The 25,915-nt window shown below is 41.8% G+C and overlaps 1 protein-coding gene and 1 pseudogene across 5 annotated transcripts in view; one reads left to right on the top strand and one right to left on the bottom strand.

Moving 5' to 3' along the window:
• The window catches only part of KATNAL1 (katanin catalytic subunit A1 like 1), a 103,855-nt gene extending 80,332 nt beyond the window's left edge, over positions 1-23,523 (bottom strand). For 3 of the 5 annotated variants that reach the window (XM_036252437.1, XM_036252439.1, XM_036252436.1), the window contains exon 1: positions 23,445-23,523. The gene's annotated coding sequence lies outside the window, so the exon portion shown is untranslated. Of the gene's footprint in view, positions 1-15,118; positions 15,140-15,313; positions 15,391-23,444 lie in introns of those variants that run through there. The other 2 variants (XM_036252435.1, XM_036252438.1) reach the window with 2 other exon arrangements.
• Positions 1,535-1,996, top strand: LOC118623820 (annotated as a pseudogene).
• Positions 23,524-25,915: the final 2,392 nt, after the last annotated feature.

Here is a 25,915-nt window from a genome sequence, read left to right as displayed (position 1 = left end):
AAATCCTAGGGAATCTACAATAGCAACTAGAACAAGTGAGTTTTGTAAGGTTGCAGAATACAATGTCAATATACAAAAATCAACTATATTTCTACATACTAACAATAACTAACTGAAAACTAAAATCAAAACAATAAAATCATTCAAGATTAAATACTTGGGGATAAATTTAACAAAATACGTGCAAGATTTGAACACCTGTTCTTTGCCCTTTCTGCAAGTTTGTAGCAACTTCTCTTTGGCACATGGTTTCTAAAATTGTTGATGATGTAACTCTGGAAAGGATCTATTTGAAACTCTTTCAATGTAGAAACTAATCTTTCAATTTTAGGAAAATTTCTGAATTATTTCACTGGTAATTTCTCTCCATTTTTTCTGGACCACTTTTCATTCAGATATTGGACTTCCTAGCTTGGCCTTCTAATGTGCTTATCTTTTCCTCCTATTGCCATCTCTTTATCCTTTTGTTCTACTTTCTTCCCTATTTTACCAACTTCACATTCTAGCACTTCTATAGAGTATTTTTCCTTTTGTATTTTATTACTGTAGTATATAACACACAGAGTGCACAAACCTTAAATGTATGATGAATTCTAACTTTGGATACACATGAATTACCATGTCCCACATCAAGATACAGAACATTTCCAAACCCCAGAAGGTTCCTTCATGTCCCCGCACAGTTAGTACTACTTCTTCAGGGCAACTGCTATTCTGACTTCTGTTTTCATTGATGAGCTGTGCCTGTATATGTATTTTTTATCAGCTTTATTGAGGTATAATTTTTATACAATAAAATTCACTAATTTTAAGTGTACAATTTGATTTTTGAAAAGTGTACACAATTGCATATCCACCACCAAAGTCAACATATAGAATATTTCTATCACCCCAGATACACTTTACAGTCAGTTCCCACTCATATCATGCATTCTTGTTGGCTTATCACTATAGTTTTGTCTTTTATAGAATGTGACATAAATAGAAGCATACAGTATGTATTCTGTTGTTTGATTTCTTTCATTGAGAATAACACTTTTGAGATTTAATCATGTTGTTGCATATATTAGTAACTCAATGTTTTTTATTGCTGAGCAGTATCTCATTATATGGATATACTGAAACTTGTTTTTCATTCACCTGTTCTCCAAAAGGCACTTGAAAGAAACAAACACAAAAGTAGAGTATATCCTTGACCCACACCTCACAGTATTTCCACTGATGTTACATCCAAAATTTCAAGATAAAAAAATATAATCCACTATGAAGGAGAGGCAAATGATACAACATAAAGCAGATTTAATGCTGTTATCTAAAGCTCTTGATAGTCTATTTGTTACTATAAAGTAAGTACACTTAAAAACATAAGGATGAGACATTTTAAAATGAATAGGCAGATATAAAAAAGAATTTTAAAAACTTCTAGCATTAAAAAAATATAGTCACTTAAATTAAGTACTCAATGGACATCAGTGCGTCTGCTCTGTCCATGGAGAGAGGCTGAGCTAAGGCACCAGGGTGCAGGAGGGTGAGGATGTCAGCTTTGTTAGTCCAGGCCACTATCTGAACTGTGAGCAAGAGGAAGCTGCAGCCCCCCCCCCCCCACAACACACACACACCTTCAGCAGTAAACAAGATAAAACAACTTCTTAAAGATAGCCTGAACACGTAGGTGTGAAAGTTGGTGTCCCAACCAGGAGTTATAATGGTCTTTCTTATACTCTAGAACATTCGAAGACAAAAGAAGATTCTGATGAAGAAATTATTCAAGATGGAGTCAGTGTTCACTGAAAAGAAAGCACAGCTAACACTTTTAGGGACAGAAATGGACTATACTGAGGACAAATTATCCAGTGAGTTTGTGTTCAACAACCCAAACATCCAAGACACATGTGGCTGTGGGAAAAGCTTTAATATTTGGCTCCTCAGGACTACTCTGGCTGTAAGCTCCGGGAAGGCCTGTGGAAGCCCTGGGCTTATTGAAGAAATCATGTGACTGTCACATCACATGGCTGCCTTATGAAGAAAATAAAGTGATGCATTTTGAAAATGAAGCCAGTATTAGATTTCAGAAATGTTATTTGTATTCTTTTTAGGGTACAGAATTTGAGAAGCCACCACTCTCTTTGGGTTATTTTTCTTATCTGTAAAGAAAAAAGAAAAAACCTGCCCTGACCAGTTTGGCTTAGCAGTTAGAGTTGGCCCGCGGACCAGAGTCCTGGGTTCGGTTCCCGCTAAGGGCACATACCTAGGTTGCAGTTTGTCCCCAGCCCCGGGTGGGATTGTGTGGGTGGCAGCCACTTGAAGCATCTCTCTCACATCGATATTTCTCTCTCTCTTCCCCCCTCTCTCCCTCCCACTCTATCTGAAAATAAATGCAAAAATGTCCTTAGGTGAGGATAAAAAAAAAAGACACTCTGGTCGGTTTGGCTCAGTGGTTGGAGTGTCGGCCTGCGGACCAGAGAGTCCCGGGTTCGGTTCCCGCTAAGAGCATGTACCAAAAAAAAAAAAAAAAGAAAGAAATAAAAAGAAATCCTACCCTGCACTTAATTCTCTTGCATCCTTTCTGTTAGAACCAGTTTTACAGAAGGTGCCCGCCTGGGAGGATTTCAGTAATGACACTCTTAATAGGTATGCACTCTATAGATCTCTGTTGAATGGCTTGAATGTGTATCTCTGCAGGCCAGACAGATGGTTCATAAAATTCAGAGGCAGGAAGTCCTGACCACTGGGTTGACATAGCGGTGCTTTGTTTTTCTGACCAAACTTGGCATAACCTTTCTACATTTTCCAAAATGTCACTGTCATATGCCGCATTTGCTCACCCTTTAGGAACATTAGCCATTAGATGAAAGTATGAAAGAGTTCCTTGAACTGCAGTGCAGAACAGTTTTGAGTGACGGCATCGAAAGGTAAGAAATACTTCGCCCACCATATTTCATCCATTTCTTTTGCCCCTCTAAACATCTGCTCAAGGTGGGATCTCAGCTGACTTAGATTCTTTCATTTGAAAGGTCTCTTACAGCCATCTAGCACACCCCTTCAATCCTATGCCTGAGGAAGCAAAGTACTGGGGAAGCAGAGGGCTTGTGCCCATCTGCACACTGCAGAATGGAGACTACTCACATCTCCCCTTCTGTGTAGGTGACACGCCAGCCTGGTGCTCTGAAGCAGAAAGTGAGGGTAAATGAGCAGTCTGGCTTCTCTATCTAATTGAGATTTCAATAAGATTTCCGTGTAATTTGATGGAAATTGTATGTTTACTATTTTGAGTGTAAAAATTTTTATTTGAAACCCCTTTATGTGAATTACCATGTTGTTTCTTTTGAAGTATAAAGCAGTGGTTTACATTAGCATGGAAGATACTGTAGCAACTCAGAAGCACCCTTTTGGAATATAGTGGTAACTGTAAAATAGAACACAGGGGTCTTTTCCTAAAATTCCTAGTATGTATACACTTTCTGGATCCTAAGTCCAATTGCTAAAATTTTTAAATCTAATATTTTTATCACCAATTTTTCTTTTTAACAGTGTTCCTTTTGTAATTTAATTACTGATTTCCCTGGGTTTGACATATTAAGTGTATTATGAGATGACATGCTTTTTTTGAAAGCCAAATCTTATAAACTGAAGTCACTGAGTTTTTTGATGTTTGTCATATTTACTAACCTACCTGTCACAAAATGCACCAAAACCTAGAGCAGTAGCTTTACGTTAATGAGTTTGTATTAACATAATTGTCAACCCACTTATAATTTGTGCAATACTGAATGTATGCAGTGACTGAGTTGTCAAGAAATAAAATGTGGCCTCTTTAAAAAAAAAAAAAACTTAAGTGGACTGAGGATGTAGCAGATTAGACGCAAATGAAAGGAGAATCAAGAAACCAGAAGACAGAGCTCAAGAAATTTGCCAATGCAGCATAAAGATAGAATAAGTAAGCAAAAATAAGAAGTGCAAAATGCAAAACACAGGAAGAGATGGCCCATCCTATGTATTATGAATTCTAGAAGGAAAAAGGAGAAGCAATATTCAAGCATATAATGGCTAAGAAACTTCCCAAATCTATAGTCATATAACTCTCTATTTCAAATAAATAAAAATAAGTCTACACCTAAAGACAATGTAGTAAAACTGAAGAACACTAAGAGCAAGAGAGAAATGGTACATTATCTACAAAGGAAAGATAATATTTACAGCTAACTCTTCAATAAAAACATTGGAAGCCTAGAGACAGTAGAGTATCTCCCAAGTGCTAAGGGGTGAGGCAGGGGGAGAATGTCAACCTAGAACTGTATATCAAACTAAGCTATTCAAGTGTTAAAGCAATATAAAAATTGCAGACAGAAAAACCTGGGTATGAATCCAGGACCACAAATTTTCAGTTGTGACCACAAACAAATCATGTAATTTCTCTGCTCTGGCTGGTGTGGCTCATCCCCTGCACCAGAAGGTTGCCAGGGTTGCCAGTTGGATTCCCGGTCAAGGGCATGTGCCTGGGTTATGAGCTCCATTCCCAGTAGGGAGCATGCAAGAAGCAGCCAATCGATGTGTTCTCATATATCAATGTTTCTGTCTCTCCCTTTCCCTTCCTCTCTCTATAAAAATCAATAAACTATTCTTAAATATATTATATATAAACATATATATAATTGCTTTCATTGTTTTAAAAATCATGTAATTTCTCTAGGCATCAGTTCTACATCTATAAAATAGGGGAAATAATATTTAATATCATCAGTTATTATAAAAATTAAATGTGATAATTCTTAGCATATAATGAGCACTGAATCAATGTAAACTATTTTTTTACCCTGCACTCAACATTAATATAGAGGTTTGGAGCAGCTTACATTTTTCCTCAAAAATAACAAGAAATGAACTGACCCAGTTTTCACTATAAATCCTAGATGCTATGCCATTACTTTAATTACTTTCAACCATAATCTTGAAATATAGAGAGGTTTTTAAATTTCATTTAATATAAATGAGAAGAGTTTCTAGGGTTTTTCAAAGGTCAGGTAACATCTAAAGAAGGTATGAGATTTTAGCAATATTTCACAATATTTCTCTTATTTTGAGTTTATCATGTATTCAAAAATGAATTCAGCATCTTCTTGCGATATTTACTGCCAAACTGATACAGCAATGGGGTCTTATATAGAATTACCCAAGTAATATCTTCAAGGAGAGTTCTATGTTCAAAATAAAAAGTAGAGCTCAGTTTGAGTTCATACTCAGACCAAGAAGGACTACTGCTTAATTTGGTCCTAGATAATTACGACTTGTCTTTTCTAAGACTCAGCTTTAAATTAACAAATAAAGCCCTGGTTCCAACCTATCTCTCCAGCTACATCTCCAACCACACTCTTCTCTCCTTTAAATCTACTATCTCCCCACAACACACACACACCCTGCTTTCTCTCCCAATATACTTGTATTTTTAATCTCATATCAAGACTAAGACATATATTTGGGAAAACTAAAAACCAGCTTTTATCCAGAACCCAAGACAGCTTAGGATGTCACTAATAATTCTTTTTTAATAAAATCGTAACATTTATAATTCTTTTGTCTCCAGAGTCTAATGGTGTTTAAAAAGGAAAGAAAACATATTTTTTTTATCCTCACTTGAGGACATTTTTCCATTTTTTATTCAGATAGAGCGGGAAGGAGAGAGAGGAAGAGAGAGAAACATCCATGTGAAAGGGACATATCGAGTGGCCGCCACCCATACGACCCAACCAGGGTCGGGGACAAACTGCAGCCAAGGTACATGCCCTTAGCGGCAACCGAACCTGGGTCTCTGTGGACCGAAGGCTGACGCTCTAACCGCTGAGCCAAACTGGCCAGGGCAAGAAAACATATTTTTAAACTAAATTTTTATGTGAGTGATATTTAATTCAGTTATAATACATATAGGATTTAAGAAAAAGTTCTGCTTTAAACTATTTTTAGTCTCACACCTTAATATTCCTCTCATATTGCTTCTTTTCTATGAGTTGTAAATTCCTGAAAGTAGATATTTATTCTAGAAACATTGAAGCAGCCACCACTACAGCAAATGAACAAAGTAACACAATAACAAATCAAGTCTGGTTTTCAACATTTTGTTCCACATTGAATTCTATCAGTGTCGAGGCTCTACATATGTGTATATATATATTTGTTTGTTTGTTCATCCTCACTGAAGGATATTTTTCCATTGATTTTTAGAAAGAATGGGAGTGGGGGAAGGAGGGAGAGAGAGAGAGAAACACTGATGTGAGAGAGACACATCAATTGGTTGCCTCCCACATGACCACGACCAGGCCATGGATTGAATTTGCAATCCAGGAGGATGCCTTTAATCAGGAATTGAACCAGAAATCCTTCAGTCTAAGGGACCACATTCCAACCACTGAGCCAAACCGGCCAGGGCATACTAAAGTCCAGTTTATCTCACACAATGATTACTATAAATACAAGCAATTTAAAAAAACACATAACCACAACTTCTCAAATTATCGTACCTTGAAATATTTAACAGCAATAAATTAGCCTATTATATGAGTACTCATCATTAAGGTAGTTAACTATGAAAGTCACAATTCCTCCTATCTCTTTGTGTTGGGTTATATTCTCAATTACTGTAGCTTGCCGTGAATAATGAAGAATATGACTTACTCACAAACCCAGAGATAACAGAAAAATGTCTATAGCAATTAAGTCTTTTTATTTGTTTCCTTACCTAAGCTCACTTCTCAAATACTTGACAAACATAAAAATAACTACCCATGCAACCTAAAAGAATCTAGACAGATAATCCTAAAACCTTAAATGTTTCTCAAAAGTAGTCTTCACAATTTCTGCCCATGTACTAAATTCCACTGGCATCTTTAAAACATTACAAAATATAAAAATAATATTTATCATCTGCCCCTGTCTCAAGACAGCAGCTTAAACTATACATTTGAAGTGCATAAATACTCTTTTAGCATGAAAATAATAGTGACAACATTTACAGAATGCTTAATCCACAAGGGGCAATGTGATGAAAATGGCTTGCTAGTCATTATCTCATTTAATCCTCACCACACTACTAAATAAAAATGATTACCCCCATTTAATGGAAGAAGAGGCTGAGGCTTTAAAAAATTTAAACTTATCCAGAGCTGGATTTGCACCCAGAGAAGTCTAACTCAGAGGCCACCGTGTTGGCTCATTATACTCTACTGCCTCAAATGCCTTCAAAATATATCAACTCCTTCAGTTATACAGCTAGTCAAAAAAAAAAAAAAAAAAGATACAAAGCTAATTAGTGAAGATAAAATAATGTATTTTGTTCTGGTTGCCTATATAATTAAATACTATCGTTCTTTAATTTCAGTTTTTCTTTAAATATTTTTTTCTTTATTGATCTTAGAGAGAAAGGAAGGGAGAGGGAGAGATAGAAACATCGATGAAAGAGAACATCAACTGGCTGCCTCCTGCATGCCCCCAACCGGGGATTGGGCCCACAACCTAGGCATGTACCCTGACCAGGAATTGAACTCGTGACCTCTTGGCGCATGGGTCCACGCTCAACATGGGTGCACTGAGCCACACTGGCCAGGCTAATTTCAGGTTTTGTTAAATAATATAACATAAAACCTTTCAAAACCCTGTCTGCTTTGTATTATTTTTGTTTGTTTGTTTATTAATCCTCACCCAAGGATACTCTCCTATTGATTTTTAGATAGAGTGGAAGGGAGAGAGGGGGAGAGACAGAAACATCCATATGAGCTCGCACAACACCGACCGGGGCTGGGGATCAAAACTGCAACCCAGGCATGTGCCCCTGGTCGGGAATCGAACCTGTGACCCCTCGGTCCATGGGCAAATACTCTAACTGCTGAGCTAAACCAGCCAGAGAAAAAAACATTGCTTCTTTATCAAATAGTCTTTAAACAAGTTATTTTCTTATCATATTCATTCACTCATACTCATCATCCAATCTACACTGTTTGGTAAGCACCTATCCCATTTAGCAAATACCTATGCTTATGTAAGAAACAATGTAAACCACATGGAGTTACCAACATACTTCTTCACTTCAAAGAATATATAACAATGCCAAGGAAATAAGAATACAAAAAAACTATAATCATATCAGGAAGTATATGTTAAATACCATTTCCATCCATATTCTCCCATAAGTAAAAAATAAAAATAAAATACAACCTACTGCCCAGCTGGATGGCTCAGTGGCTGAGCATTGATCACTACATCAGGAGGTCACTGGTTTGATTCCCAGTCAGGGCACATGCCCAAGTTGTGGGCCCAATCCTCAGTGGGGGGCATGCAGGAGGTGGCCAATAGATGTTTTCTCTCATCAATGTCTCTTTTTCTCTCCCTCTCTTTTCCTCTCTCTCTAAAATCAATAAAGAAAAATTATTTAAAAGCAGAGGTTACAAACCTATAGCATTGTGGATTTTAGGGTAACTCACCAAGAACAGAATTCAGCGTCATCTAATATAGGACTAAGAGCAGAGCTTCTCTGAACTAGATCATAGGAGCAAAACTGTAAGTAAATAATGATCTCTCTCCTCTTTCTAGCATTCTGAGTAGGGCATGGGTAGAGTTAGATATTGAAGGTTATTTGAGGATATTAAGTAGCCAAGTGCATGCATTTATTCATTTGTTCATTCACCGAGTACCTAGTATGTACAAAGTATTCTGTTAAACACTATGGGAAGTACAAAGATAAAATAGGCAGGGACTTTTGTCTTCACAGGTTCTCTAGCAGGAACGCCACCATCCTCTCTTAATAGAGTAGGCTTTGAGCTCTGGTCGGTGTGACTCAGTTGGTTGAAGCATCATCCTGTACACCAAAAGGTGTCGGGTTTGATCTCTGGTGGGAGGCAACTGATTAATGTTTCTCTCTTTCTAAAAAATTAATTTAAAAAATTAAGAATAGAGCCCAGCCAATGTGACTCAATGGCTGAGTGTTGACCTATGCACCAAGAGTTCATTGGTTCGATTCCTAGTCAGGGCACATGCCCAGGCTGTGGGCTCAATCCCCGGTGTGGTCATGCAGGAGGCGGCCAATCAATGTTCTCTCTCATCGATGTGTCTCTCTCTCTCCCTCTCCCTTCCTCTCTCTCCAAAATCAATAAAGAAAGAAAATTAAAAAAGAAAATACAACCTACTGATCCCCTCATCCACTTCCTCTTCCTACCTCCTAATGGCAAAGAAAAATGAAAAGAAGGGAAAACCATCAGAAAAGAAAGGAAAAAAGTATAGAGACACTCATGGGGACAGAGGAATAAATGAGAACAAGATACTGAAATACAACAAATAAAGTTATATTGTTTGTCCCTGAAACACATGAAGTTAGAAATAAAATACATTATGTTCTTTGGAAACTATCTCCTTAAGAAACACAAGAGTGAGTATACCACAACTGAATATTTACTGAGCACTGACTAGCAAGTAAGCTCCTTTGAGAGGGGCCAGATCTTATTTATGCATTGCGAAGTTTGGTGCAACGCTTAACACAGAGGCGCACAATGTTTCTTGAACCCAAATGCAAGGCACATTTGCTTGATAAATGTCCATATTAACTCTCATTCTAAAGAGTTCTAGAATACCTTGGGAAATAAAAGTGATTGGTGGCCAGTAACTAAGCAGAAAACACAAAACAATACAGGCCTGTTATAAACTATAAAAGTTTTTCCAAAACTATCTTCCTAACAAAAAAATGTTTAAAAGAATTAAAATTTCTAACTAGGACTCACTAAAAAGAGAGGCTTAGCAGGAGCTTTTGATCAGCAATTACTAATTTAGAATTACAGAGTTAGAAAGGGATTTAAAAGGTCCTTTATTCCACCTCCATACCTTCAAATAGGAGCACAAACTATCCCCACCAAAAGACAGCTAGGGGAGATGAAAGAACTCACCTTAGAAAACCACTCCATTTTTTAAAGTACTCTCACAAATATATGCCTTAACTTTATCTAACAAATGCTTGTATGTACCTGATTTTTACCAGGTACTCTAAGGCATTCTTTCACTAGTGCTACCATACGTTATCTAGTAGAGAAAGCATTTAACATAATGCTGAGTACATTAAAATATAGGTGTATTTTCACTTACAAATAGATGCTCAAATATTAGTGAAATCATAATATAAATCAGTCCAGAAATGAGATGTAGTCAGAGAATCAAAGAATTTTAGAGCTACTGGAATCTCAAATCACATCCTGGAACTCTGTTTCTTTGAAGATAAAACCAAGTCACTACTATTAATGGACTATAAAATAACATGTTCTAGTGTTTAAGGAAGACTCGTTAAAAAGTATAATTGATTAATCCTTTTATAGATCATTTTGTAATGTAACTACTACCTGATCTACTTGCTTCATGTGGTCAGGTAAAGTCCCAGAACATGACCTTCTGTCCAACAGAAGTAACAATCCTGGCACGTTGTTGGTGAGGAGGAGGTGGGGAGGAGAAAGGTCTTCAGTTCTTGAGCACTGAGGCTTGCCTCCACAAAACTGTCTTATTTTCCCAACAATCTTATAAAAGAGACAGTATCTACATCTTTTTGAGTATGGGTACAGGTTTGGAAACTTGCCTATAATCACAGAAAATAAGCTGTAGTTCCAGAACTGGACAACAGATCTATCTGACTCTTTCCACTACACCGCTTAGTAACTGATCCCTGGAGAATGTTCTCTACAAAAGAATACAATTACACAAGTTGAGAAAATAAAGTACCAAGTATTAGTCCAAATGACCTGCAAGAGCCTGTCTAGTTTTACTATGTTATGCACATGAAATAGACAATAATGATCAGTTAAATGACTAAATCCAAAATTGTTAAGGAAGTTCTTGACTTGGATTCTCTTCTCTTCAGTAGCACAACAGACTACTGGTTTCCTCAATGTTAGGTTCTCCCTTAGTAAATCAATCAATCAAATTTAAAGAAAACAATCACACAACCTCCTTTCATTGAAAATTACTGAATTCTAATCTCAGCTCAGTGAAACAATTCTTACTTGTCTTAGCTCAATTCCCTTTCCACCATTGCTATGCCAAATCCTCACCACTCTCCTTTCCCAACCCCATCTCTTCCTTCATCAGTTGACCTTTATTCCCATCCACCTCTTAAAATCCATAACTTTTGAACTTACTCACCTTTCACCACCCAACCTATAAATATCCCTGTCTATTCTCACCTCTTTTCCCTTTTCCAGTGCATCTCTCCGCCTAGGAACACAGCTAGCACTTAGTTGGTACTTATAAAATGGAACAAATTAATTCTTTCACCCTGCTCATCCCATCCTTTCCAACATTTGGGGGGACCTCGACCAGCTCTCTCCTCTCTCTTTATCCCCTACATCTTCAAACATTTCCTTTTTATTGGCTTTTCCCCTAATAGCTTGTTATCACTCTTAAACAAATAAAAAACCCTACAAACCTTTTTTTAGTTACTGTCTCATCTCTTTCTTTCCTAGTCATTCTTCATTAAAAGAAAAAAGTTTGGGTGGAGCTCTCCTTTCCAGGAGCATGTCCACACCTTTCTTCCCTCTCAGGCCAGCATCTCCTAACCTCTAAGTGTCCCCACAAGGCTTGCAACCAGGGGAGCAGTGGGCAATGGCAGCTCATCCCAGGCTAGCCCTCTGAACCAGTCTCCAAGGCCCCCTTTTCTCTGACTTCTCAGTGAGCTAACAGCAGCCTCACCTTGGCTCATTTTTCTCCTATAACAATTCTATAGAGCCAAAGCAGCCTCGCCTTGACTCGAGCCTGTTGCTTCTTCTATCCTAAGCCCTTTCTTGTTTCATTGTTCCCAGCTTTAATAAACGTACTCTCTCCCAGCTGGTGTGGCTCAGTGGATTTCAAATCATTCCATGGACTGACTGACAGGTCCCAGTTCGATTCCCGGTCAGGGCACATGCCTAGGTTAGGGGCTCAATCCCCAGTATGGGGCACGCAGGAGGCAGCCAATCCATGTTTCTCTCCCACACTGATGTTTCCTATCTCTCTCCTTTCCTCTCTAAATAAAAAAAAAAAATCAATAAATACATATTTTTCTTTAAAAAGCTATAAAATAAATGTACTCTCAAAATCAAATTTAAAAATAGTGTGAAAATTTTATATTAAGGACGTACTGTGTCAATTTTTTTAAAGTAGGGTTTTATAATTATATATTTTAAAATAATCCTTAACTTTTAAAGATACATATTTAAATAATTACAGATAAAAAGATATTATATCTGAGTTTGGCTTTAAAATAATCCAGTTGGCAGGCAGAGGTTAGAGATGAAACAAAACTGGTTACGTGGTCACTCTTCAAGTTAAGTGATGGCTACATAGGAACGCATTTATTTCCTCTTCCTTTTGATATGTATTATTATGGAAAATTTTAAGCTTTTTTTTTTTTCAAGTAGCCTATGCTCAGATTCCTCTTCTTCATTTTCGGGAAGTTCGGAAATGATTTGGAGCCAGCAGATCCATTGGACACTCCAGTCTTTAACCTTACTTGCCCTCTGGGAGGCACCTGATACTCTGGCCTACTCCATGCTTCCTTTCCTTCTCCTTTGTCATTTGTTATGCATGCTCTCTGGGGTTCTTCCTCTCTGCCTCCTAACCTCAGTATCCTGTGTCAGCTTTTCTCCCACTTCCTCTCAAAAATGCCCACACACACACCTGTAAACACTGCTGCTTTGCAAGAGTTCCATATTCAAACTTCTCCTTTTTCATTTCTATACATTCCCCCTCTGGGAGCTGGCCCATTCTCTTCTATGACTTCACTACTGATGCATGCAAACCTCAACCTCCAGCCCTGAGCTCCCTCCTGAACTCCAGATCCAAATGCATCCATACCTAAAGACCCTACAGGAACCTTGAACAAATACTCAAAACTGAACTGATTTATCTTATCTTTCACCTCCACAAAAATCTGCTCCTCCTCACGTCAATGGTTTCATGATCCTATCAGTCATTCTAGCCTGAAAACTAGAATCAGTTGTCTTAGGGTTCCAAATCTTTCTTGCCTCCAACATCCAAACTCTTAAGTCATATCAGTTTACCTCTTAAATATTTCTACAATCCATCTCTTTCTATACTCTAACTGCTCAGTTCAGACTCTTCATTTCTCTACTGAAGTTTGTTGTTGTTCACCACTCTAATCTGTCCTCTCCAAGGTCCATTCTCCACATTGGAGCTAGATTTTTCTTTCTAAAATACAAACCCAGCCCAGCCGGTGTGGCTCAGTGGTTGAGTGTCGACCCATGTACCAAGAGGTCACTGGTTCAATTCCCAGTCAGGGCACATGCCCAGGTGGTGCGTCAAATCCCCAGTGGGGGGCATGAAGGAGGTGGCCAATTGATGTTCTTTCTCATCATAGATGTTTCTCTGTCTCCCTCTCCCTTCCTTTCTCTCTAAAATCAATGAAGAAAAAAATATATATTAAAAAAATAAAATACAAACCCAATAACACTACTTCACTTGAAATTCCTCCATGGTCATCCCAAGTTGAAGAAAAAGTCTAAACTTATTATCATGGTACAAGCACTCTAAGGTCTGGCCTCACCCACTACACTGCCTGTATTCTGGGATTCAGTCATCAGAATGGCCTAGAGTTCCCCAAATACAAAGCACTCAAATCTATCCAAAAAGCAAGTTGTCCCACTTGCCTAGAATGACTTGCCTAATCCTCTCTCCAGTGAAAGTTTACTCAACTTTCCTAGTACAAGGCAAAGATCACATCATACTGGAGACTTGCCCTGATCTCCTCAGACAGTCATGACCTTTCTACCAATGTGTACAGTGAATGGCACTAATGGTTGACATCCTGACTTAGATGAGTTAGACCCACATGGGTTAAAATCCCAGGTTTACACGTTATCAGCTATGACTTTGGGCAAGGTCTCCAAGTCTGTTTCCTCGTTTCTAAATGACAGTAGCTATTTCACAAAATTGTGAGGACTCATTAAGGGGCCACATGCAAAATATGCTGCACAGTGCCTCCCACAAAGTAAGTATTCAATAAATGTTAGTGTTATATGACTATTTATTCCCACTCTGGGCTCCTACAGCAACTTGTACCCATCTCCATCCCACCATGGTGATGACATGCCTCTTCTCCATGCAGGGCACACACTGTCTTCTATATTTGCTATATTCCCACCTGGCATAATGCTTGGCACATAACAGGTTCTTCATAAATCCTGAATGAATAAATAAAATACTTCAAATCCCTATACTATAAAATAGAAGGCTTCAATTTTTTTTTCTCCGTACCGCAGGCCGACGTTCTAACCGCTGAGCCAAACCGGCCAGGGCTCAATTTTTTTTTCTAATGGACTCAGTAAACCTACTTTCCATCCCCTTGTACAAAATAACTACTTTAAATAAAAATTACAGAGGCCTGTTTCATTTAATTGAGAGAAAAAATTTTTATACTGGCCTTATGTTGTTTTACTGTGCAAACACACACACACACATAAACACACAATACTACCAACACTTTTCAAACATACTATGTAAAATATCAAGTTTCTAGGATAGTTATCGATTAAATTTTTTTTCAAGGGTCGTCAAGGTATATTGCCTAAATCTGTCAGCTTCCTTACCACCAGAGACTAAGGTGTACGCCAAAACATTACTACTACCAATAATAATAAAAAATGGCATTTTTCATCCTGAAAACACGTTCCTGGGAAATTCTTTAAAAAAAATTGACTCATCAAAGAAGATCCTACTACTCACTGCTAAAAAAAAAAAAAAAAAAAGCATAAAGTCTGTGCTTTAAAAACTACTACTGCAATTTTAGAGTTGAACTCATCTTCACAATAGAATCAAAATACGTGTAGGCACTGTTAAAGCTGGGGGAGGGGGATAACTCATTTTGCAATCCTGACCGTCAGTAAATAAATGCAAAAACGGTAAAAACTCCAGATACTACTATATAATAGCACGGTTATCTTTTATCCACTTCTACACTTAACCTTTAACATCAATGTCCGTTTTCATCAATGGGTTTAATATGCAAACACCTCTGGGCTACTGCAGAATACACATGATTACATATCTAGAAATAAACGTATCAGGGAAAGGCGAGCCTGATCAAACAGAGCTCCTCGGGTCTCACATCAAACGTGTGCCATACATACGGTTCTGCACCGAGAGGCAGCAACCTGGGCGGGTCAGAGGCTCCGCAGGCCCGGCGGCCCGCAGCGGGGTGGCGGCTCCTCCCCGAGCCTACGCGAGGCGCTGGCCCCGCCGGGGAGGGCAGAGCCCGGCCCCCGGGGCGGGCCCCACAGCCCGGCGGGAAGTCGAGTCTCACCTCCACTTCCCTTTTCTAGCGCACAGAGCCACGTTCTGCGACCACCCAAGAACCCCTCACCACAAAGAGAGATTATTCTCTCTCACGGTCCGCTCAAAGTTTATCGGGCTCTCCGGGCCGTCGGGGCCGCTGGGCTTTGTAGTTCACCCGTCCAGGCCGCGCAGACAAGGCCACGGGCCCGAGGAGCCGCGGAACTACAATCCCCACAATGACCCGCGGCTCTCCCACTCCCTGCGCGACGGCCGGCGCCAGCGAGGGGGAGCGAGTGTGGCTGCCACCTTGGGCACCCCACTGCCTGTTCTCCCGCTCGCTCCAGTCTCTCTGGGACTCATTACCCAGGTGCCTCGGGTCGGCCGACTGTTGGTGGTGCGGTCCAGGTGGGGTGGGGGTGGAGCCCTGGCCGCCGAGCCCGTTAGTTCACGACGTGCGTGAAGAGGCGGTGGCGCGGCGTGCGGTTGCCATGACAGCGGTGGCTGCGGGTAGTGTAGGTGAAGGGGGTTCTGAGTCAGCTCGAGGGAGGAGCCTGGGAACCCAGCCCTCTCGCGGGGGTTGCGGGGAGGGAGGAGGCGCAGGGTGAGTGTATGAGAGAGGAAGACGGTGACATTGAGGAGGACGCGTGACCAATTGCGCTCTGAGGCTGCTTGACGGGCCTGCCAGCGGCCATCTCCGTGGCAGGACGCGTGCCATTCCCCAGGCTGAGCTCGTGGATGCGGCTGGATGCAGAGAGGAAGTCCATGTCACCAGAGGAGGGAGCCCCCGCGGGCTGGCTCCTTCCGCTGCCCACTGGGAGCCCGGCGGCTCTGCCCAGGCCCCTCTGCAGCCCGAGCCACCTCGCTTTGGGCTCTCGCCAGTGGAAGCACGTTCGCAATCTTTCTCAGCCTCCTTCCTGCCGTTTTCTCCGAGCAGTGGGAGGGAAGGGAATGGTTTTAGTAAAATGTAATGCATGTGGCTTTTAGGATGATTCAGGAGGTTCGAGTAGCGTGTGTTTCCCTTGCATTTTGATCTGTAATATTATGTTTATGGACTCCCCATACCATCTCAGAGATGCTGTGTTTCTCTTGAGCCAGTGGCTAAAGTTTTTTTTTAGCTCAAAACAATCTTCCCAAGGCACATTTTGGGGTGACTTGTTCTGAGCCCTCACAATGCAGTGTGGTACAAACTGAGATTAGGAGCCCAGGCTTCTACCACTTCCTTCCTTGTTCAGGTCCTGATGCTACACTGGGTAGCTGATAAGCAACCAGGGCTGATGCTCAACTTTTACTCCTTAATATATCCACATAATGTCCATCTCTCGGTGTTTGGAGAAATAAAAGCATGGATGCTGATGAAGCATTATGAAACGAAGCCTGGCACTTAATAACCTTTAATTATGAGTTATTTAATTCATTGTGGTAAGAGTCAGAAGAGGGGTAACCTGGAGGCGAGGGTGGGTTTGACTTAGGAAATTTTCTGTAGTTTTAGAAAAGCTCTCTAACTCAGGGTTTGGGTTACAGAGATGTATGCATTTGTCAAAACTCATGAATGGTATACCTAAGGTTTGTACATTTCACTGTAGGTAAATTTACATAAAAAGACAAAAATATTAGTTGATTTTTTTAAAGATCTACTCTCGGAAACTTTCAAAAATACAATATATTATTAACTGTGGTCACCATGCTGTACATTACATCCCCCAGACTTATTTACTTTATGACTGGAAGTTTGTACTTTTGACCCCCTTCACCCATTTCAGCCACCCTTCACCCCCACCTCTAACAACCATCGATCTGTTCTTTGTATGGTATCTGCAAGATTATTATTAGAGCTATAGACTCTCATAGAAACCATAGAGATAGTTTAAGTCTAATTTCCTGATTTTGCTCATGAGGAAATGAGGCCTAAGATTAAATAAATGGGGGAAAACGAGGGATGGTTCCTGACCCTGTTGTTTTCTAACAATAAATGTCTCTTGAGAAGTATGATTGAAAATAGCAAGCTACTGTGTATGTCATCCCATTCCAGTTGGGGTCACTGATTTTGTTGAGACTGATTCAATCCCCTTTTCCACCTCCTGTGGAGAGGCCAGGATCTCTCCAAGATCACACATCTCAGGGTCACTCTGGCTCCAAGTTTTGCTTTCTCTGAACACGGACTCCCTCCCCTCTCACTTCCTGCAACTCTTCTCTCCTGCTGACACCCAATTCGAAAATCAAACCCTTTTCTTTGGTTGTTTGTATAGCAGACTCTTTTGAAGGTTTGGGGCAACTGAGGAGTTTTAAATGAAGGATGAAAATAACCTAAAATTATAATTCCCTGCTCTTAAAGTTCTCCTGTATCCCAATGACATTGGTATCCACTGACCCCAGGAAGTTCCCACTCTCCACCATCTCTCTGGTCTCACTGCTCCATCCTCCTCCCTCTTTACACAGTATTTTTAGTCACCTCTGTCTCCTAATCCTACCTTCAGGGCCCCCTCCCATTCCTAAACTGTTTATCAAAGTATTTTCCTACACAAAGAAAATACCGGCCCCACCAGGAACTCTAGTGCCAGCAATTAAAATATTATTCTTCAGGCCATTATATATCTGCATATTTGATCTGATTCAGCCCACAGTGTAGTTAATAAATATTGAGCAACTACCTACATAATGGGTTCAATTTAGAAAATATTCAGTATAAATGAGGAAGCAGTTGACAGTAGCTGGAATCTGATGTCTAAGAGAAAGAAAAGAAACCAAAGTCTACATGATCATAGCTTATACTGTGCAGAAGAAATGACAGCATGCAAGTAATAAAATCCAGAGCAAAATCTGAGTATTAAGCAATAATAACATCCTCACAGAAGCAACACCCAGACCTGTCACCTCTGGCAATTTGGTCACAGCTCTGCATATATAATAAGAATTTAAATAGATTCTCCTTTACTCTTGGAGAAGATGATACTGATCTGCCATCAGTTGAACACATGTTTTGTGGTAGGGATGATAGGTTCATCTGATCCACCCGTCCCTCATCTGGTTTCCCTGTGACCAGTTATTTGCATTTGCAAGGCAGTTGGCCATGGTTACAGTGCAGTTTCAAAATGAAAGGTCCCAACACATCACCCTCCTTGCATTTTGCAATCGGAATCCCAAAGAATCAGTTCAGCAGGATAAGCTGCTTAAGGAGAATGGATGACAGCAGTGAAAGGAAACAGCTGCTTTGCAGTGAGCGGAAGGAGGGAAGTCACAGGAAGACCTTCAAAACCTCCCATGGCTCTGGACAGATGGGAAGGAATGAGGACTAAGAATGCACTTTATTGTTTGCACTGGATGCCTTGGACCAGTTCATACGACAGTCAAACACAGTGTGCAAATCCAAAAGATGGAGCTGAAAGTGGTAACAGACTAATCCACACAGATAGACAATATGGTCAAGAGCCACTACCTTATTAAGGAGACTTAGCACATCTGGTTCAAAGCTAGAGGTTTTTCCTCAGTGCTCAGTTGTCTGGGTCTCTGTAGCATTTTACTTTGCTGACCACCCTCCAAAGTCAAGGTCCATGACTTTGGTCCTTGTCAAAGTGTACTTCCTTGTGTTATTCACCAGCTCTTCGACCTGCTCCTTAAATGTGGGACTAGTTCCCTATGTTCAGTCTGTATACACTCTCCACATCCAAGATTCCATATATCAGCTCTGGTTGGTGCTCAGATTTTCCTTGCTAATGCTGATGCCCAAGTTCCAGGAACGTGCCGAGCATGCCATGTGTTCCTTACTTGTTCCGTGGCTCCTGGTGTTCTCTTCCCCCGGAATGTGACCGCCTATGCGAAATGCTACCTATTCTGCAAGAACTAACATAGGCCTTTACATGAACACTTGCAGATTGTTCTTGTTCACAACCATATCACCCTGCTATGTACTCACAATGCTCCCTGCTGTTGTTACCCACTTGACAACTAACCATCCTGCTTAGTGGCAGTTCATGTGTTGTTTACTCACTGGCTTTTGTCTTCTCACTAGATTTTAAGCTCCTCTGATGTACATTTCTGTGTATTCCCCAAAACACCTTTATAATGCCTATTATGTAAAAAGGACACAATAAATACTTTTGATTGGTGATTCCTTAATTTTTCTCCTTAGTAAAACCTCCACTCTGGGAGCTGTCTCCTTCTGGTATAATACAGGACATTTGCAGCCCCTTATAGAAATATTCTGAAGCCCAGGGAAGAGTGTGGGCCCCTATATGCATTCAGTGGATGGCTACCTTGGGAGGCAATTCCTTTAAGTCACTTCTGGTATGGAAGGAGGTCAGGAGGTAAATGGCACTGAATTCCAATATCCTTGAAAATGTCCTAGAGCAGCATTTGGTGGGTCATGAAATCAATCTGATGGGTCCCATCCAGCTATTTAATATTTAAAATGGGATAGGGTAAGGCACAGTAGGGTAAAGTGACTTAGAACACAAAGCAATAGAAAATTAAATGCAAAGTGTGTGCTCATAGTTCTGGTCAGCTATTGTACGGCAGTGTCAATGTGTGAAACATCCAAACCTGTAGAGAATTTTTGTGAGTTTATTTGAGCCAAAATGGCAACATATGCTGGGGAGCAAGATCTCATATGCTCCAGAGAATAACAGTTTTGAAGCTGCTTTTATGCATTTGAAATTAAGGGGGGAAGAGAAGAGCACGTGGAGGTGGGAGAAAGCAAGGCAGGGATTGAATTACAGGATAGTTACCAAGATTATGTCTTCTCTTGGGGGTTGTTAAACTTATTTCAAAGACAGAAACAATGGACAAGGCATGCTTAAGGCAAAGATAAACTTTTTACCAAAAAGTGATATGCCTGAGGCATGACTACCAGGACCTGCCCAGTTAGGAATTTATGATCAGATCACACTGTGACATTACCTTCCATAGAACCCCTCTTTTCATCTACAGCTGTTACTGGTCTATTGTTTTTCAACCTCAGACCTACCCTCTACCTATTGGTTTGTGTTGGTGAAGCTGGAACTGATGACATTTCTCCATTGTCCTCTGGCTCCCAGAGGCCCTACAGGAAGAGCACAAGGCTGGAGGAGGGAAAGCGACTTGATCACATGGTGTACTTGATCCTGTTGGTGTACTGTGCCTGTCAGCATCACCTCAGCAATGGCCTTTGAGCCTGTGTTAATAGCATTTTCCCCATCAAGACAGAGGCGGGCTTTGTGTGGGGGCGAGACAAGTGTATATCTTCCAAGCTGCATGGCAGGCGCTGCAGAATTACATAGAACCGGGCAGGATGGATGGGGGTACTGGTGCTCCCCACCCTCGAAAAGGGGGAAACACCTAACATGCTTGTCCAGGGCCCGGCAATGGCCTGTTCCAGGAACCGGCATGTCTGGGGCACAGGGGAGGGACCCATCGGACAGTCTCTGAGGGTTGACAGGGAGCAACTTCTGTTCTGGCCAGGATCTAGCGTGTGGGTCTGGCAGCAGTCACATCCTGGGACAGTCTCTCCTGCACAGCCTGGTAGCAGTATTCCTGCCTCCGCTTCTTACTGCATTTCCAGGACCACCAGCCCACCAGTGTCAGCCAGGCCGAGCCCCTCCCCAGAAGTCTGGGTGCCAGCTCCATGGCACCTCTCCTGGAAGCGCCGAGTTCTGCTCAGCCAGCCTCCTCTCTTTGACCTCAGGCCCCAGAGGCAGTCCTAACACTGTGTTCCTCCAGTGTTTCTTTTTAAACTTTTCAGTTCTCCAACATCTGCTTCATCAGTTCCCTATGCTAAATTCTCTCTGTTGAAATACCCTGGTTTCTTTTTTCCTGACTGCTGGACACTGACAAATAAGGACTGTGAAATAAAATGTTTCCCACCACGAATGTCAATCAAAATGGTTTAAGAAACACTACCTGTCCTGCCTGGTGTGGCTCAATAGTTAGAGTTTCAGCCTGAGCACTAAAGCATCACAGGTTCAATTCCTGGTGAAGGGCACACACCTGGGTTGCAGGTTCGATTCCTGGCCCCGATTGGGGCATGTGCAGGAGGCAACCAATCACATTGATATCTCTCTCTCTCTCTCTCTCTCTCTCTCTCCCTCCCTCCCTCCCTTCCACTCTCTCTAAAAATCAATGGAAAAATACCCTCTAGTGAGGATTAACAAAACAAAACAAAACACAAAAAGAACCACTACCTGAGAGAAGTGGAGGAGTTTTAAATAATTAGGCAGGTGCCCTAAGTGCCCAGGGCCCAGGGCTCACAGGTAGAGGGGCTGGTGCTTCAGGTCTGTGAAGAGCGGGGGCCTAATGCCACGGAGCCACTGTCTCTGTGGACCCCAACCTGGCCTGTACGGATCACTGCCCATGAACCTACCGTGTTCTCCCAGCGTTTGGTCAGAACCCCAGGCGGCATCTGTAAGCTAACCTTTCAGGCAGGTGAAACTCGGCTGCTTAACTTGCCATCGGTCTACCCTTCATTGGCAAGTGGAAGGAAGCAAAAAGATAAATATGACAAAAACCGGGAATTGGTACAAGTGACCTCATAACATGAAGTGAAACTTGTTGACTGGAAGGAAAAGATTAAAAAGATGAATTTGCAAGGGTGAAAATTTTGTCTCTCTGATGCTGCCTTTTCCTACAGGTGATATGAGGAGATAATAAAAAAAAGAGACAAAAATGAAGAACTTACTGCCTTTTCAGGAAAAACGAGGCTTTTGCTGTTTTAGTCATGGACAGCTCAGTGCTCCCATTAGAAGGGAGACTTTCCTTACCGACCAGAACTATGAGGCCAGCCTCTCCCAACCACATACAGAGTCTTAATGAAAAGAACTGCTCCATGTTTTAGGAATTCAAAACATTTCTTGTGTATGCTAAAATAAACACAAAACCTCTTGGCAGTAGGCTATGGGGATTCACCTTGCTTATGATTTTGTACTTTTTTTAAAAAATATATTTTTATTGATTTTTTTAGAGAGAGAAGAAGGGAAGAGAGAGATAGAAACATCAATGTGAGAGAGAGACATTGATCGGCTGCCTCCTGCACGCCCCCCACTGGGAATGGAGCCCACAACCCTGGGCATGTGTCCTGACCTGGAATCAAACCAGGACCTCTCAGTCCATGGGACAATGCTGAATCCACTGAGCCACACCGGCCAGTCAGTTTCGTACTTCTTGATGCTAATTTAGAAATATGAACAGAAAACCCAGGACTCAAAGTTGTAAAGTGGATTTGTTACACTGGAGCATTATGGGTGTGTAACTCAATTAGTGAGTCGTCAGTGAGAGCAGGAGCCGTAGCGTTTTCCCTGAGTCCCGGGTGCATACTCTGCAAGATGCTAGTGCATTAGCAGCCTAGCTTTCTCCTAACTGTTTTAGGATCTTACTCTTAGTAGAGGAATACATAACCAATGTGAATTACTCCCGAAACGGTTGCCAGGAGTTGCTCCATTTGTGACACACAGAGTCTCTTCCAGTGAATTGAAAAGCATGTCACCTTCTGATGTAGCCACTAAAGCATGTTACAATGTAGATGGCACATCACAGAGGAAAAGCAGCTTGTGATCCGGTTTTCTATTCGTAGAAGGCAGTGCTGTGCCAAGCAACCCCAACCACAAAACACGTCAAGTCTGAATGCAAAAAGGAGCCGGCCAGCTGGGACCCCATGTCCCCGTCTAAGAAGATACCAGCCACTCCAGAGGGCCCTTCCCATTCCTGGAATTCTTTTCCTGTTTGTCTGTGTACTCTTCTACGTCAGCGTCAGCTCTAGACAAGGAGAGTTACGACTTTGGGGGTGGGGGGTGGTCAATTCCATTTCCTTTCTTCCCTCTTGTTTTTCTGCTGCATTTTAGGTCTTCTTTGTGAGTTATGTGCATAAATTACACAAAATCATAAATGTTGGCTTATACGAATCTTTACTAAATGGTTGACTACTACTAAACAGTTCATCATCCCATTCTCTTTGGTATTTTCTCCTTGTGTTCGCGGGGCTGCCTGACTCCTTTCTCAAATCTCACCTCCAATTTCATGTTTCCCAAACCCTCGCTGACAGCCGTAATAAAGATTTCTTTTTTTTTTTTCGTAATAAAGATTTCTAAAAGCCCTTTCTCAACCTCGTCTCTGTTTCTTTTCCCAAACTCACAAATTACCTGTTCTCACACTCTAAAAGTGAAGTTATGATGAAATAAAGTAAGTACGGGAATTACCTAAGTTTTGTAATGTTTCTTCTTTCTTGCTCTGGGCCAGGATGTATGCCTTCACGACAGATAAGGATTTCAGTTTGTGTAACCTTCAAAACACACAAGAAAATCACAGAGTTGCATAATGAAAAACAAACAAACAAACCTGGTACCCATCACATCCTGATTTTTATTTTATTTTTTATTTTAGTTATTTAGTTATTTTCTCCACCTCCCTGGAAAGGATGAGGCCCCCAGGCAGCAACTGCAACATGATTTTGCTGCTTAAAGGGACGGCCACACCTGCTGTCCTTGCGCAACGCACAGGGAGGGTGGTTCCATACAGGGCAGAACAGCGGAGTGCTGTGAGGAAGGGGCCTGAATCCCCAGGGGTGGGGCAAAAACAGTCCTGACCTGAGCCCAGACCAAGCAGTACATTACCCAGGCTGGAGGGCCTTTTGTTAGTTGGTATGGTTGCTTAGCCAGCATACATGCATTTCTACTGATGTTACTTTTTACATGTATGCTTTTTACTAGTATTATGTATCTCTATACTATAAGCAGTATATATTATATTGTTTTGCATGCTTTCAAGTTTTATATAAATGTTATACTATACTTTATTTTTTATTTTTATTTATATTGATTTTAGAGAGATAGAGAGAGAGAGAGAGAGACAGACAGACAGACATCGATTTGCTGTTTCACTTTTTTGTGCATTAATTGCTTGATCCTTGTATGTGCCCTGACCTAGTATTAAACCCGCACCTTGGGGTCAACATTCTCACCAACTGAGCTACCCAGCCATGGCTATACTTTCTCAAAACTGCCTGTTTCTGTTCAACATTGTGTTTCTGAGATTCATCCATGTTTTCGAAATTAGAGTTAGTTCATTCATTTTATATTTTATTTTTTTATCCTCACCCGAGGATATTTTTCCATTTTTTGTACAGATAGAGTGGGAGGGAGAGAGAGGAAGAGAGAGAGAGAGAGAAACATCGACGTGAAAGGGACACATCGAGTGGCTGCCACCCGCACGACCAACCAGGGCCGGGGACAAACTGCAACCGAAGCACGTGCCCCTAGCGGGAGCCGAACCCGGGTCTCTCCGGACCGCAGGCCGACGCTCTAACCGCTGAGCCAAACTGGCCAGGGCAGTTCATTCATTTTAATTGCTGTAACCAGCGCTCGTCCATGTTTCTTCCCAGCCTCCACGCCTCAGGGCACTCGGGCTGCTATCACAGATACCACTGGGCGGCTTATAAGCAGTGGACATTTTTTTCTCATGTTTCCAGAGTCTGGGAAGTTCAAGATCAAGGTGTTAGCAGACTCAATGTCTGATGTGGACCCATTTCTTAGTTCATAGACAGCAGTTTTGTTTTGTTTTTTGCTGTGTCCTCATATGACAGAAGGAGAGAGGGCGCTCCAACCTCATGACCAAATCAGCTTCCAAAAGCCCCGCTTCCAACTACCATCACGGGAAGAGGGCCGTAGGACTTCAACATGTGAATTTGGGAGAGGACACATTCAGTATAACATTCCACTCTTAGTCACCCCTTCCCCCAATTAATATCCTCACAACTCAACTCAAAAGTCTAAAGTCCAAAATCTCATCCGAATATCATCTAAATCACTTATGAGTACAATTCAAAGTAAGATTCCTCCTGAGGCGAATTCTTCTCCTGCTGTGAGCCTGTGACACTGACCGTGCCAGGTGCGTCTGAAATACAAACTGGTGGGACAGGCACAGGACAGACATTCACATTCCAAAAGGATGGAATAGGGCAGAAGAAAGTAGTACAGGTCTCAAGCAAGTCCCAAACCCAGTGGAGCAAATTCCATTAGACCTTAGGGATCCCGCCTTCCAGACACACTGGGTGGTCCTGCCCTCTCAGCTCTGCCAGACAAGGGTTGGGTTCCCACGCTCCTGAGGACCCTGCTCCCGTGGCTTTGGATGGTCTCTCCCCGATGGCTCTGCTGGGTATTGCCCTGGCTGGGGGGAGGGGCGGTCTCCGAAATGGCCCCGTCCTCTCAGTGGTACCACTCCATGGCTCCATGGGACGTTGGTTCTGTTCTTTGGAATCTAGGTGGGTTTGCGACCTATGCCGTATGGAGGGGCAGCCGCCGCAGCCCACGCTGCACCTGCACTTGCACCTGCCGGCACCTCACCTGGGGCTGCCGAGGAGTGTGGTGCCGGAGAGAGGAAAGCCACCTGCAGTGTGGAGCGGCCCGCCCCAGCTTGCACTGAGGTCCTGCAAGCCAGCAGCTTCTCCTTGGAAACCTCTCTCCCTGCCCTTGCACTCTGGGTCTGTGATGGGAGGGACCTCTGAGTCACCTTGCCAGGGGGCGGGGTGTCTTTCTTCTGTTGCCTCGGAGAATAGCGCTGGCTTCCGCTGAACTGGCTGATCAGTACTGACCTCTTTGTCAATGGTCACTGGGCCACACCCTCAGTGTTAGCTCCCAAGCAGAGTTCCTCATTCTTTTCAATATGGCTAGGC

Source organism: Molossus molossus, unplaced genomic scaffold (genome assembly GCF_014108415.1).
Source record: "Molossus molossus isolate mMolMol1 unplaced genomic scaffold, mMolMol1.p scaffold_m16_p_10, whole genome shotgun sequence".
NCBI classification, from domain to species: domain Eukaryota; kingdom Metazoa; phylum Chordata; class Mammalia; order Chiroptera; family Molossidae; genus Molossus; species Molossus molossus.
Note: the sequence above shows the minus strand (reverse complement) of the source record. Positions and strands in the feature narration are given on the sequence as shown.